The following is a 16,662-nucleotide window of genomic DNA, read 5'->3' on the forward strand; positions in this document are numbered from 1 at the left end:
CAGTCTTTAGGTACCTTTTCCTGTTTCGTTGCAATATAATTTTTTTACTTGTTTGTGCATATACTGGGTTTATGTTTGTGGGTTTTTTTGTGTGTTGAAGAAATTCAGGAGCACTTCTTCCATGAGGATAATGTGTTCAGAAAGTCAGCTCATTTTTGAACAGGCATAAAAGCTCTGTAAAAGTAATAAACTTCTGCTTGTCAATATCAGAAGTTATTTTAAAATTCATATTCCTTATGAATATTCCTCAGCACCTGAAATGCAGGATTGTGAGTTTAGGCTAGTTTGCTTACTTTAAATTCCTTTATTCGCCAAATGTCCTTATAGTGCAGGGTTTTTGGCTGGCTCAGGAAGATCAGACTTCCTGCTCATTGATGTAAATAGAATTTTTCTTTTATTTTGGGAGTGGCAGGGGGTTGCTACAAAGTTTAATTTTCCATTTTGTTAACTAAGAACATATGCCAAGGGTCTTGGACTCTCTGAAGTACTGACTGACATAAAATATAATGGCAATCCAGCATGGGCTGGGGCTGAAAATTTTTGGATATTGTCCCACTAGATACTGGAAGACTGCAGATTTTTTTAACTGGGATAGATAGCATGGGTAATTTGCTCTTCACTTTGGCACACTCTGTTTAATTGCAACTACAGCAGAGCAAAGCCATCTGCTAAAGTGATCAAGGTCATAGGTTTTGAGTTATGAACATTAGAGAAAGTCATGGATACAGTTCTTCTTGTCATTTCTTGTGGTGGAACCCCACGGAGAGATCCCCCATCCGTGGTCTGTAGTGGTTGTCTCTGTTGTTTGCTAAGTGCCAGCCATGTGCTCCATCCCCTGCCAGCCCCGTGCTGCTGCAGCTGCTGCCACACTGTGCTGCTTCTGCTTGCTCTGCTTGTCAGTGTTGTTCCTAACTCCTCCATATTTTTCAAGGGTGTTTGGTGCAACCCTTTGTTGGAAAATAGGAAGAAACAAAGGAAAGCTTCCTAACCAAGTTAGGAACATCTGGAGCTACGAGATTTTCCACACTTTGTAACAACAAAGCTGTTTTAGCCATTTTAATCAGATTTTCTGCCTTTGATGCTATCACAACATTCTTTGCTTAGGAAAAGTTTGTGCCTGTGGCATCCTTGGACTGTCCATGAGGACTGCAAAAGGAATGATTCCTCTATTCTTGTGTTTGTCACTTCTCATCACTCTCTGTTGGCTTTCAAACTGCTCTTTATTCTCAACATAAGCTTGCTTTGTAAGCATCTCCACAGATTTCTTTTTTTCTGTATTCACAATGGAAAAAACTTCCCTGGGAAGAAAAAAAATCCATAAGGCCCTCAACAGAGAATTAAGTAAGAATGGGAATTTATATCCCAGAAAGAATGATCTGGATTTAAAAGGAGCTATCTGCAGTTCATATACTATTAACACACTAATTCTAAAGCAAGCTTTCCATTTCTATTAATTAAATTCTCAGTAAATGCTAATGAACTTTTATAATAAATTGGATTCATTTTCTGTTTTAAGTGACAAAGGCTTATTATTATTTGTTGAATGGCAGGACAGAAAAGATTGCAATGTACCTTTATCCCCAAAACACTAAGAGCAGAATTCTGACATTCTGATGATGTTCTCATTGTGTTCAGCCTTCCTGAACATGGTTGTTATAAAAGGATATTAAACCTCCTTTTTTGTCACTGCAATGCACAATTATACTTGTGGATTGTCTATGTTCAGAGCTGATCCTGTGTAAATGAGAAATGTTACAGAACCAGCTTTTATTGTCCACACTCCTGACCATGGACAGGAAGGCTGATATTCTGAAAGGAGCAATCAGTAATTTCTATTTTTTGAACAAAATTCTGATGCAGTTGTAGCCATTTTCTGTACACATAAAGAAAGATCATGGCCTTTTATGCCCTTTAAAACTTGCTCGTTTCATTTTTCTGTTGTACCACTGTTACCATAGCTCTCTTTCAGTAAACAGCAGTTAATGTGATATTTGTGTTGCCAGCTTAACCTTCTATGGTAAAGACTATCTTAGCCATAAGATTATAGAAACAGCTGTAAAAATTCAGGTGAAAGGTTCACCTAATTCAGCAATCCAATGTGAACTGTGCCTAGTTTTGAAAGCATAGAGAAAGAGTGGAGAGAGGATGCTTGAAGGCAAAAACTGTTTTTCCACATCTCAAACTTACTGGACATTTGTTGTATTGGCATAACAAAGTGGGAGTTAAAGCTGTTGAAATGCCGTAGAAATTTGTAAAAATAATGTAAAAATTCATGTACCATTCTGTGCCCATAATTTAATTCAGATGTGTGTGTATCAATTCTGATTTCAGCATGGTGTGATGTATATGCTAAGTTATGACTGACAACCTAAAATTAGAATTCCAGTTTGTACAAAGAAAAACAAATTCTTTAATAGATGTACAGAACTGAGGAAGCAATTATATGAGTTCTGTGATACCTATGTTCACACAGAGGAATATTACACATTCTCTGTAGTAAGGTTCACTCTTTAAATTTATAGGTTAAAAAATAGACTTTATGAAGTCAGTAATTTTTGCAAGGCCCAGTTGCTTCTTTCCAGAAGAGCATTTTCTGATCTGTAAACTTTAGAACAAAAAAAAATTCAGAAAATGTTCAATTTTTAGACTCTTCTAGAATACCTTTTACATTTTTCCTTAAAATAACATCAGTCCCTAAGTGTAACTCACTGGAAGGAGCTTATTTAAAAATGGTGTATATGTGGTCCTTAACTTCTGAGAAGTGGCTATTGCCTGAGCTTTGTAGCTATTGCCTTGTTTTACGTGTAAAATACTGGCTCTGACATGATACAGAGACAGCAGAAATGACCAAGAGAAGGTAGAATCAGCTAAAACAAAGGAAAACAAGTGCAAGGGAGCAGTAATTTTTTTTTTTTTCTTCTATCAGGTCAAAGTCTTGTCCATCTGCTCTTAATTTACTGTCATGCAGACGTTGGATCTTTCACTGTTGTTGGGCCACACAATTAATCAAATCCTGTTTCCTAATTTCCACCATTTTAAGTTATGTTCCTAGGAAATGGAATTCTGTAATTTCTTGCCTCTCTTCATGACAGCTGGAGGAAAGGAATGAGGTGAAGAGAGGAAGCTGGCAGTGTAGACCTTTCACTTGGGACTTACGTGGGTCCCTCACTTTGGCTTGCGAAGTGTTGAGGTTTTCTGTCTTTGACAGCCTTTAGATGAGGACTTCCATTCCATTGCATTCTCTCTTTATTTGGATACAACTGTGAAGAATTTGTCTTATTTTTGCTAGATGCTATCCAGTGTTTTAATGGTATTTCATAGAAATAAAGGTGAAAAATGTTCTATGGCTGAATAGAAAAAGAAAACCCAGATGGCTTGCTTCATGCATTACTTAGATGTCCTCTTCCAATAAAGTCAAAATTACATGAAAACCTTGGAGTATCCCTTCTCAGATTTTATTTGATTATTTCAATATGCCTGATTTCTTTATTTCAATGATGTTGAATTAAGGATATATATATAGTTGGGAAAGAATTTTAAATAAAGTTTGGGCTCAAAAAGACTCCAAGTTCATGGATCTGCTTAAAGGTTAACTACTTTTCATAAGATGTGAGAGGAATTTGGTATGAAGTGACAGAAGTCTGGGTATTAGGCTTGTTCTAAAGATATGAAGCTGCAGTCACTGCTCTGTTGTGTGCTCCAAGTGTCTGTGCATTGGGATTTGCAATTGCTGCAACTTTAGAGTGCCCATACTTCATGTGCACTGACTAGGCATAGTGCAAATAAAACTAAGACAGACTTCAGATACTTCTGGATGACAGAGTAAGGGAGGTTTTGGCAGATGGTATCCAGGTCTGCTTGTGTATGATATGTGGTGCTTATGTTTGACTTCAGCCTATAATTACGTTGTGAGGCCATTATCTGATAGCTCTAGTTTAAAACTGTCAGTTTTAAAATGCAGATAATTTGATGGGCAAAATTGTGGACCACATCACCCCACTCCAATCCCATTTGAAACAAAATAAAGGCTGCAGAGCAAGGAAAGACTTTGAGCACTTGTATTATGTATTGCAGTGAAGTACCAGCTATTGTGAAATTACCATTTTTGTGGTGAATGTCTGTAGCAGACTTCTTTTTCCCCAAAAAAGCATGTTGAGATGTTGTTGTTTCAACTCTCAGAAGAGCTTTCCAAGTTAATTTTTAAAATCTAAGCAATTAATTTACTTATTATGTTACATTTATGTAAGCTATTAAATGTAAATGTTTCACTTTCAAGGGAAACCTAAATCATTTGTACACTGTGGTATAATCATTTTCCATCAGAATCAGAAGAGTTTCCAGCGAGGCTTTCTCCCACACAGTCAGTATGCAGCCCCTCTTCTTACACATCCTGGTGTGGGTTTTTCCATGAACACTTTTTGCTCTTTAGTTATTTGTTGTAATTATCAAGTTCATTTTTCTCTAATAGATGTGATTAAGTATATTTAGCACTGTGTAATGAGTTTTCTGCCTGGTTGCATTCTGGCTAATAAGGAATTCCTTAGAGTCTCTTCTGACAGCTGCTGTGGATCCCAGGTTTGTGCTGCCACAAGAGACCTCTTCCATGAATTGCTAACATTAGAGAAATTAACTCGGTTAGACTAACCATAAAATCTGGGCTGAAATTTGATTACTAATAGATCTTGTGCTGGCTTTCAGCAGCACCGATATTGTGGTGCTCTCCTGCACAGAAAGACCCACAAAAAATCGTCACAATTCAAAAATACTTCTGCATTCACACATAGTGAGTATGTAAACTTCTTTGTGAAGGCTGTAATGATTAAAAAAAAAAAAAAAAGGTTGAAAATAATGCTGCCAATAATTGTTCAGTGTTCTTGTTACAGTAGCTTTGTTTTTTCTTTTTTTAGCTCTTATGATCCATCTGCTAACTTACCAGTCTATGGATAATGGTTTTGTTATCCATACTACTTCCTATTATTATACCAGCTCCCAAATTTGTGAGGCTGAAAATGATGGGAGCAATCTGTACTTGGTGATGCAGTGCTGTGGCTGAGTTGCTTAGCAACAGTGGCTGCAGCCCCTGCGCCCGCTCTCCGGAAGGGGGATACAGAGACAGGGAGATGGAATAAATACACCTTCAGCGGGGCTGGCTTGAGGAGGGAATGATGAAGGCTGGAAGTTATTTTTCTGCCAAGTGCCAGTGAGTGTGGGAAAAGTCTTCTCTAAACAGGTCTTGTGAAAAAGGGAAAAAATGGAAAGTGGTCACTTGACTTTCTGAATTACTGTAAGAGAATGAAAATCCAGCAGTAAATTTTTCTTGCTAAGCAAGGGTTTTCTAGCTAACTGTGAGCCTGTGCTGCATTATGAGGTCTTTTCTACTGTGGTGCATAATCGTTACAGAAAATGCGTAATCATAACCATGTGTCTTCTATTTATCACTACAATTGAGTACCAAATTCATGGAGAATAGGGATTGAAAATTAATGCCAAGTACCTCTTAAATTCCCTGCTGGTATGTTAATTACATAAAGACTGTTCATAATAGGGTTAGTGGTAATGTAATAAATATGGATGGGTCTACAGTTTTAAATTCTTTTGAGATCTGAACAACTCTACATTTAGGATCACACAGTATTAATTGCTAGGAACTATATTTCAATCCTCTTCTGGTTTCCAGTCAAATATTTTACAAAGACTCGTGTGATTACTGAAGTATCACAGTGTTTTTTCAGTTCCGTATATCCCACACCCTCAAGCCTTTGGAAATCATCTGTGCTTGAAGCCTCTCTGTAGAGTGAGGTATCACTTTGCTATGATATTTAGTACAAAATATCAGCCTCTAGGAAGCATAAAATGTAGAAGGGAGTAGGAAGTAAGTTGATGCAGATATACCCAAGTTTGTTAAGGGGCTCTTATCTGCAGTCACCAGCATCACACAGGATTTTTCCAAGTGCTGGTTATTGCTGCTAGTCAGTGCTGCTTTGCAATTAGTGTTGGAGCACCTTGATAAGGTGGATATATAGGAACTAAGAACAGATAACATAAATGCAAACAAAGAAATTTCAATATTTTAACCTCCTTTGTACTTGTTTATTTATGAACTGACTCTTGAGCAGGCGAGCAAAACGGGGTTGCTTTCCTCAGTTCCTTTGCAGGAAAAATATGCCCAGAAATTTAAAGATCTAATTATTTAAGAGTTTGCATTGATTCACTTTCATATTTTGCAAATGGTGCCGCACTCATCATAAACCTGGTCCTAAAATTCATCACAAGAAAGACACTGCTTATCATAAAAGAAGAGGTTTTGATCTAAGTGGGAGTCTGTGGGCTCATTTTTAGAAGGTCAGATTGATAGACAATATCTCATAGTCTAGATAGTGACTCTATCAAACTAATTCTTAAACACATAGTAGTACAATGAATTATTCCTGTCTTGGAAGTATGGTTTATGACCTTTCTGCCCCAGGTATTATTGCTGATTATTATCTGAGAATGGGTAGTAGCATGCTTTTTGTTTCATTGGGTTTTGTGGTTGATTTGAGGGTTTTTTATTTTAACTCAGTTTTGGTTTTTAAGCAAATCTATTTTATGAGCCCCTTAATGCAGCAGATTTATGATAAAATAAATTTATCTTATGGCATGGTAATAAAGAAATGCCCTTCACCTTCCTTTTCTCCTAGAGGTTATTGTTTAAACTAGTATCTCATGTTGTACAGATTAATATTTCTATGGTCTTTTATTTTTCTTTGTTTTTTAAACACCAGTTTGCAGAAAAGTGTGAGGATTTTAGAATATTTTAATTTATTTTGCAAAATCTAGGCTTGCTAAGTGCCAGCTTTTCAAAAATAAGATGATACAATTCTTCATATGAGGCTGCATAAAAGATGGACCTATTTTGTATATAGAATATTGCCTGTCCTTTAGATCTATGTGTTTTGCTTATGGAATAAACCAAAGTAGGAGAGATAAACTAATATTTTGTATAAGCTCAGCCAGACAATACACATGATAAAGATGTTTCATCTTCTTATGTATGCAGAAAATATGAAAAATTGTAGTTTACACATATTTCCTCAATTCAAGTGTAAAATTGGGCCCCCAGATTGCCCTGGGCCACGGTGGTTGTGTTAAAGAAGCACTATTTACCTAGCAGCTGAGTGAAAAATGATCAGAATATTAGACTCATCTAGGCCACATTAAGAAGCCATTGCATTTCCCGACTATTTTATGCTATCTCAATATGAAAACAGAGCAATTTCAGCTCATATCAGGTTATGATCGGCAATTACAGTTGCATAATTCACCTAGTCGTCTCTTTTCAGGGCCTTTATTTTCCCTCTTGGTGACATTCCTGAGAAAGTGCCTGATAAAAATGTCATATATCATCCTGGCTTTAAAACTCGTAAGGGGGTAATCTGCTATGCCTTGCTGAGCCTATATTCATCACTAGATTTTTGACTTGGAGGGGTCATGACACTCATAATTTCCTTTTTGATATTGTCCTCACTAGATATGACAAGGGGCTGTAAAAGCTGCGTTGTAGGCTGTGGTTAAGAGCCGTTCCAGTGGGGCTCATCACCAGCAATAACAGTGCATTACTGGGGATTGTGCAGTACTCGGCCGTTTCGAAGATAATTAGATTTGATGTCAACATTTCTTTATCACCTGCATCCTTTTGTGCATCTGCGTGTCAAGTTGTTATTTCCGGATTTATTAGCACCCTCAGAGCTACTATCTATCTGTCAGCCTGTGTGGTGTTTGTGTTGACAGTTGTAAAGTTAATTACTAGTACTAATGAGCATCGGGCTTTTGGTGGACATGGCATTTTGGGCATTTAAAACTGTAATTAGGTTTTTTTTTCCTTTGTGTACAGCCACAGGAAAAATGCAGAAAAAGAAAAAGAAACTGAAATCGAGCACCCCGACCTCAAATCTCCATCTCCAATTTGACATTGTTTGCAGTACCTCTAATTCAAAAAACTCAAACAGGCAGTTTGCTTTGTGCTGCATTTTCTTCTCATCATTAACTTCATGAATATTTGTTTTATCATGTCATCCAAACCCAGATCTTAAGGGAAAAAAAAGTTTGGTTTTCAGATGACTTTATTAAAAACATGTCCATGTAGTGTGTGTATCAGCCTTTCCTTTTTCTATAACAGTATTTGTATTTTAGCCCACAGACAATATAAGTATTGTGGTTAAAAATAAATTTGTAACAACATCAAAATTAGCCCATCTTTTGATCCTTCTCCTTTTAATATAATAATGTATTAAACCCAGTGAACACATAGACACTTGTGGTTTATTATACAATTGTAAATCCAGAGTAATTTCGATGAAGTGGGATTAACAGAAATGTAACAGAAAGAAGAATTTTGATACTTATTTGCCTTGCATACATGTTAAATTTCCTATCCTGTAAATCATATTACCAGCTCTTTTATGTGATGTTCCAAGTAACATATAAGTCATAGGATTTAGAATAATGGCACTTATATGTGACATATACTTTATGTAAGTATATTGTTTATTCTGCTGCTGCAACTAAGAACCACTCCCTTGCTGCTGTTTCTATTTGCTTTCTATTTATCATTATCTGCCATTTTGTTAAACAACTACCCTTCCCAGACATAAATCATCTGTAAAAATACTCTGGCTCAGAGAAAATTTCACCCTGGCACTGAAATGATGAGATAACCATTTTCATCTCTTGTTGAAGCATTGAGATTTATTGAGCTTTGATGGGCTACAGACCAGACATCATTCTCTGCTAAACAGACTCCCACTTGCATTTATTCTTATTGCATTTAGCAATTCAAAATGGAGCTCCTGAAGTCCCTGCAGAGCCCCTTCCCAGCTTAGGTGGGGCACAGGACGTCAGTGTTATTACTTTATATTAGATAAGGAAGGGACACACACTGAAGCATGTGGTGATTCAGATGATTTTTTTATTTCCGTTTAGCGGTGATGACAGAATGTCATAGTGAAATGACTTCAAAAGTCATTTTTCCCTCTGCCCTGGTTCTGCAGCCTTGTCCCTCGAGGGCACTTCCATTGTACAGTTATATTAATTCTGCTAACTTTCAGACTTCATTGCTGACAATAGGCCTTTTGGCTTTCTCAGACTATTACATTAAATTTCCCATCAAACCATGTCAGCCTCTGAGGTCAGAGATTCCAGGAGAAGCTTTAGATATTTTGCCTTTTGACTTCATGGGCAGGTATTTCTAAATTGCTTTTAGCTTTGTTTTTCCAGTGTCAGAAATCATATTGAACCTATCTGAGAACTCAGACAATAAGTGTTTGTCAGGTGAAGGACAAATGGTCCGAGGGGTGGGGAGGGTGTGCAGGGAGAGCCAAACACGTGTTTGTGGGAGCACTCCTGTCCTCGGCTGTGGCAGTGTCAGCGGGGGTCAGGTACCCTTGGTCCAGCCACATTTCTCAAGGCAGCAGTGCCTGACTATGCATTTCACACACACACACACCCTGGGTCATTCTCTAAATGCTTATCTTCACAAAAAAAAAAAAAAAAGCTTTTGTTTTATCTCAGTGTACTTCTAATGTTGACTAGTTTCAATACTCTGAGGTTTTTTTGGCTTTTTTTGTAGGAAAATTTGGTGTAACGATCTTCAGTTCACAGCTGGGGAAACTGAGGCACGGAGAGATGAGCTGATACAGCAAGGTGATGAGGGGACAGAAACACAGGGACTCTCCTTCATGGATGTCAGTGTCTGGAAACAGTTACCTTGAGGTTGTTTTGAAGAATTAAAGTACAGTGGACTTAAAGCAGCTTATTTTCATAAACCACGGTTCATGTAAGAATCACCAAAATCTTAGATTGTATTGTGTGACCGTTAGGTAGTTTTTAGATTATTGAACAATCTTTACTGCTGCTGCATTTTTTTTTCCTCTGTATTTATCAAGATTCTCAACCTTCTTCAAATAATATATCAATTGTTTTAACTTGATGGATTTTTTTTTTCTCCTTGGAATGATTTTATATTATGAGAGGAGAAAAAAGATTTTAAACCAGCACTTGTCAAATGAGATTTTAAATTTATCAGAGACAAATTTAAAGAGATAAATTCAACCAATGTTGAACTGGAGAACACGTTATTTTAAAAAAGGTATTACTGCATGCAGAATACAATTAAGTAAAAAATGCAACCGAATTATAGGAAAAAAACCCCAGGCTTTCATTGATAGGAAAACACATGAAAAAATTAAGAGCATGGGTAGCATATAGAATTCAGCAAAAATCAGTGTGTGCAGATTTTTAGCCACTATTTTGAATTTGTAATCATGGTTTCTATGTTTAGAAAACAATAATTCTGCAGAGTATTCTTCCCCCAAAAGTCTATTATTTAATCAGGTAAATGAGCAGACTTTTCAAAGAAAAATATTTCCCTGTGAAAGCAAGCTCTGCTCTCTTTTTTTGGTGGTAATTTTAAAGTACCAAAATTAGAACTGTCTGAATTCTTAGCTGAGGCTTACATCCGTAGAGGGGAATGTGTGTGCGGAATAACAGGCGGGTGGCAGGGCTGGAGAAAGATGAGCTGAGGAAGGCAGTGTCGATGTGTTACTACCTGCTTGCAGCCATAAGGCCGGGGAGTCATTTGTGACACTCTGGGGACAATTTTGTCACCCTGACAGTAATGCTGTTATGCACCAACTTGACACACAGGAAGAATCCATAAAGACAGATAAGTAACTGTGAAAGTGGCTGGGGATCAGCCTGAGTGCTACCACTCACCTGCAGTGACAAATAGATGGTCATGAAGGATTGAAAATCCTGCCCAGCACAGAGAGATGTCAGTCCAGAGCCAGAACACTGCGTGGTTACATGGAGGTTGTAGTAAAAATGCACATAAGGCCATGCACAGAAGGGCCCTAGGCGTGAGTATGAGAAGGTTAACTTCAAAGTATATTAGTTCTTTGTAGCTTTTTTTTCTTAAGAATACTTGACATCTTTCACATTTGGACCAAATTCTTACATTAAGTGCATTTGATTGTCCTAATTCCTTCAGTTTTAATTGAAATGAATATTTGTTAAAGTGGGTATAATGAAAATGAGATTTTGGCCATTGTCATTTCTGTGGGAGCCAATGGGTCTCTTTCCAGGTGTCATTTTTTTAGAAATTATTTTATACCAATAGAGGTCCCCATCTGCAAATCCAATGAAGACTTTGTGACTTAAGAAATACATTCTGCTTTTAAAAATACTGTACTTTAGCTTTTGCACTCAACCATAAGTGCTAAAAATCAGTGCCAAACTGTTTGCTGTTTCTTATGTTCAAAACTGTTTACTCTTACTGCAAAAGCATTTCTTTTTGTGAAAAAAAAAAAAAAAAAAGGTGATTTTCAGTTTAAAAAATACTTTATAGAAAGCTAATGGTAGTTTTATTGCTTTTTTGGTTTGTTTGTTTAAGACAAAGGGATGTAATCTAACCTTGAAGGCCACTTCTGAATTCAGTCACTCTTTTGTGACTTCTGTTTCATTATTCATGTTTGATAATTTGAAGTTTATTTCTCAGGAAAGAAGCGAGTTACAACCAAAGACAGATGATGCGCTGGAGTTTCTATTTTGTTTACTTTATAATCTCTGCTTTTCTCCTTTTCTTCTCAGTCTAGCCACTGGCTTCCACTTTTAAGGAATTTCCCTTTGTAGGCAGTCTCTGAAGTAATTTTGATCCCTGGAAGAGGGACTAAAAAACCTGTCAACCATACATTTCCTTACATCCCACATGCTCAGGATTATTTTTTTTTTCCATGTGTTTTCTTTTTTCTTCCGACCTGCAAGTTCCTTGCAGTGTGCTCAGTTGCTTGCCATGCTGGCAGCTTTGAGCAGAGCCTGCAGAGCTCTGGGTGCTGCCTGCCCCCTTCAGTCCCGTGTGGTGCTGAGCAGGAGCTCAGCAGGGAGCAGTGGCTCTGATGCTCAGCCCCGAGTGCCAATCCCAGCCTCACTGCAGAAGTTCCACACATCACAGGCACATCTCCCATTGAACTTTAGTTCATGCATTGCCAGTTTCTTTTTTATTCTTTGCCTCTTTGGCGCAGTGTTGGGCACAGACTGCCTGGATGGTTTGCACAAGGTGGGGCGTGGTGTGTTTGGCCTCCTCCCCACATGATCTCCAGTCACCCTTTTCTAGAGCTGCTCTGGCATGAGCATTTTGTCCTCTTGATAATGCCCTCCTCTGGAGACCCTGAAGAATTAGAGTTTGGGTTAGCTGAGGAATCAGTCCCAGTAATGACAAGTCACATAATGAGCTTTTGTGCAGTAAGATACACTGGTCATCATTATCAGCACTTTCAAAATATTTAGCAAATACCTAGCTGATTTCTTCATGGCTATATTTTATTTGAAGCACAGATAAATAAACCTAATAAACCAAAATGGCAAAACCTGTTTTCTCCCTTGCCCCTGCCCCATCTCAAGTTCCTTGTCACAGAATGCTTTTTAGGCTTAAGTCAAAATATCTCTACCCTGCTGGATCTTATCCCTTACATTCCTGCACTGTTTTATCTTTTTCTTTTTGTTTTGTTATTTTCTTTTGTTTTGCTCACCCCTTGTGATAGGGTACCTGTTCAGACAAGCCTTCCATGGCTTGCAGGTCTTCTCTTGTGCACTACCAGCCTGGACAAGTGGTTAGTTTTCTTTACATGCTTCCTTCTTGTCCAAGGCTATAACAAGTGTTGCATTTGTTAAGAATCATGTGTAGCCACTTTAGCCTAGTGTAAGACTTTCTTCTGATTTTTTCTAGTTGCTACAGAAATTTGGAGTACCTAGAGAACAGTTTTACTCTAAGAAATATCTCAGGAGAAAAAGGAGTTTATAAATTTGGGTTAAATAGATGTTAGTTTGTCTCACAACTGTTGCTGAGATGGTGTCATCCGCCCTGTTCAGGCCCGGCCCGACCCCCAAATATACATTTTCAGCTTCTTTAAGACCATTTCTTATGTGTCTTCAGCTCCTGTTTTTGAGCAGGTAGGGTTTATATTTCCATTCCAATCCTGAACAGTAAAGCCTTTTTAAAGAAATAAAGATTCATGTCTTATTCAAGTACAGGAATTACTTAATAAAGATGCAGTAAATACTGTGAAATTTTTGTGGTAAGAATTAGCACAGCAGTATCTCACCCCCCATTTTACCATCTTTTTGCTGAGTCACAATCATTTGAGCTAATCAAAATTAAGGTCAAATACTTCTTCACCAAAAAGTGCAATTTTTACAAAGCTAAAGCTTCCCATAATAAATGTCTCTGTTTTATTCAAACAAAATCGGTTTAATTTTTGAGTTTGATCTAAAGTTCAGGGTTTTGATTATTCAAAAAAAAAAAAAATTTTTTGGCACTTGAAATCGCCTTCTAGAAGGGTAGATCAAACTCACATTTTATTCAGTTTGTTCAGCTTATTGGCAAAAATAATGTATCTTTAATGTTTTTTGGACTTTATAAGATAAAGCTGTGTAATGGCCTACAGAAGTTAAATGACTGCTGAATAAATTATGGCAGATGTCAACTCATCCCACCAGGGATGTCAACTATAGTGTGAACGTGGACGTCAAGCTCACCTGCCACAAGTCCCACCAAGCTGAACATCACCACGAAGAAAACAGCCCAGTGTTCTGATGACTAAAAACCAAATGTTTCAGCTCAGTTCTATGAATCAGATTGAGTTTTGCAATTTGGAATTATTTGGCCATTATTTGATAAAATAAATGCAATATATAAAAAAGCAATGGAAATTTCAGACTTTCCTCTGGCACGGAGATTTGCAGTTTCACTCAGCTTATGTGCAATATGCCATTGGCAAAGCAATTCCATTCTATAGTCAATTGCTCTTGTTGGTTGAACTGAATGCTAATGCAGGAGCTTTTATCTCATTCAAAGCATATTAGTCAGAACCCAGAGAGCAAGAGGATACTGCCAAAAGGGGTCTTGCTTTGACAGCAAAACTTCTAACTTTGGAGTTCATCTATCCCATTTCCATTCTAATCTTAGCTCTGATTTGGGTAAGGGAAATACAGTTGTTTCCTGTCACTGCCTAGGAATTCCTTAAAAAAAAAGTTTGTTTCATGTTTTACTTCTCTTTTTGTAGTGCCTCTACCCAGAAAGTACATAATTACTGCAGTGTTTATGTTTTGAATGATATTAAAGCAGTAGTTGTGCTTTACTACCTCATGGATTTGCAGAGGGTATTGGAAGACTTTTTTTATACTGTATTCCATGCACTTATGAAAAAATTGAGTGTATTAGTTCAATGGATTGGAAACATTGCTTAGCCAAGGTCTTTTTATTACTGAAATCTAAATCTGACAATGAATACCTCTTCAGACTGGACTGGAAATGAGTAGAATGGTGTGGTCATTTGTCATCAAGAGATTGAAAATGATAGCCTTAGATAACCTGAAATTCAGTATATGTGGTGATTGCTACATCTCCCTTTGTTAACTGTGATTATTCTGTATTTCCTTGGTGATTGCAGACAGACAACTTACACTTTTGTATTTTCTTCTTTAAAAAAAAGGTAAATCTTATCAGAAGATCCATACTAAACTCATAGGCCCAGTGCTTTGGCTGGTACACATTCTTCAGGCACAGTATAAGTTGAGCTGATAAGAAAACAGTACAAGCCTCTCATCTCTGACTGACTTGATCCCAAACAGGGCATACTTACTGTGCTCCACTGCCATGATACTATGTGAGTTTATGTCATTTAATGTCACTTTCAAGGTTACTATAAAATCTAAATGGAGAAAAAAATGTAGGTTGCACCCTCCCTGGAAAGGCAATGTTAGTAATTTTGTGACAGGAGACTTACAAGGCTAGATAGTTTTCCATAGCACTCCACATTTTTGCCTTTTATACACAAGGAAATAATTACCTTGAGCCATTGTGCTTTGTCACCTGCTGCAAAGCTCAGTATCCAAATTCTTTGCTGTCCATGCTAATCTAGGGTTCTTCCAGAAAGGAAGAAGCATAAATTGGAATCAGGAGAATCTGGATTTTGTTTGTTTCTACACTTGCTGATCCTTTGATACTTCAAGCTGCTTTATCAACCATCTTAAGCATTTTCTGAAAGACATCTCAAATAATATTTTTTTATTTATTTATTCTTATCTAAAGAAGATACCAGTGGGGTCACAAGTGACAAGGGTAGCAGATTTGTTATATATATATATATATATATATATATATATATATTTTTTTTTTTTATTATTTTTTTTTTTTTTTTTTTTTGTAAAATTAGCAGATTTGATATGTTGGCTACTACAGGCCTTGTGGTTACTATAGGCCTACTATAGGCTTACTATAGTTCCTGATTAGTAGTTATCTGTGAATTGTTTCTACTAAGACTGCCTGTGTCCAAAGGCAGGGAATTAAAGGAAAGATGGATTTATGGAGGTTTGGTCAGAGAGACCCAAGTGGTTCCAAGCCAGTAGGACATGGGATAGCTGACAATTCAGGAAAAGTACTGTCCACTAAATAAGCAATGGGAACACAAGGAATTGCTTTGCAGGAATTTTTAGTGGGAATTGAAGTTAGGAAACACCACACGTGTTCTACTGCAGAGAAGGCTGGAGTTGTGCACAGAAGCAGGAAAGTCAAAGTGTTATGAGAAGGGCTCACAGAGGTCAAACCCTCCATTACAAACTGAATAGATTGTAAATAATACACGTAGGTCACAGACATATCTCTTTTTCCAATGATTAATTATGCAAATCTGGTATTCTATCTCAGGTCAGATCTCTGACCATGTAGTTCACTCCTTTTTTTGTGGAGAATTTCTGAGTTTTACCCTCTCCTCCCTTAAAGGAGCTACTAGAAGAGTTTCAGAACTTTCAAGCTTCATTTTTTGCTAATTTATTTCAAGGCAAGTGCCTTTTATGGGCTTATCTACTATTTTTTTTTGCATTAAAACACAAGCAGAACTCAACCAACTTGAACAGGTTGAATACCACATCTGTGCAGAAGATATCAGCACACTTATTTATGGCTCAAAGAAACAGAGTCTAAATTAAAGCAGCTATTGCTATAGAATGGATAAGTGGCCATTATGAATTATCCATAATTACAGCGATTTCCTAAACGAATAAACCTGCTAAATCTTTTTGCAAAGGTTAGTTTACACAATGCATATAAAATCCGCATGTGCTACGCATCAACCACCAGCTGTCTGACAGTGTGTTGCTATTGCAGCGAGTGTTCACATAAATTTTATGTTGGTTATATTAACAGTCAGTCCATATCACTACCCACAGATGCCAGTAGACATAAAAATTGCTCTCCAGTGAGCCTAAATATCCCTAGAAGCTAGTTGTGTCTAATGTTCCATGTAGTATTTGTACGTGAAAGCAGCAGATTGAAAAGTTATTTACAGATGAATATTTCAATCGAGTTAGTTCATATTGGCCTACTTAGGCTTCTTTGCCGGTTTATTTGTATGCTAAATAATTCACTAAAGGTTCTTGTTTACTTTCAAAAGTAGTTTCTATGAAATGCAAACAACAGAGCCAACTTTAGGTGCTCTAAAGGCTAAGCAGCCCTGTTTTAAATGCAGGTCAGAGCTGCAGACAGCATCTTGCAGATGGGCTGTCACTTGCAGTTTTACCCTTTTAGTTGCTGGGTCTTTAAAGAATTTACTGGGATTTGATGCTTTAATG

At 37.2% G+C, this 16,662-nt stretch overlaps 1 protein-coding gene across 7 annotated transcripts in view; it reads left to right on the forward strand.

Annotated features, from left to right (window-relative positions):
• FTO (FTO alpha-ketoglutarate dependent dioxygenase) overlaps positions 1–16,662 on the forward strand; it is a 221,981-nt gene that overhangs the window by 172,014 nt on the left and 33,305 nt on the right. The gene's annotated exons all lie outside the window — the stretch shown is intronic.

Source organism: Vidua macroura, chromosome 11 (assembly GCF_024509145.1).
Source record: "Vidua macroura isolate BioBank_ID:100142 chromosome 11, ASM2450914v1, whole genome shotgun sequence".
Taxonomy (NCBI): Eukaryota; Metazoa; Chordata; class Aves; order Passeriformes; family Viduidae; genus Vidua; species Vidua macroura.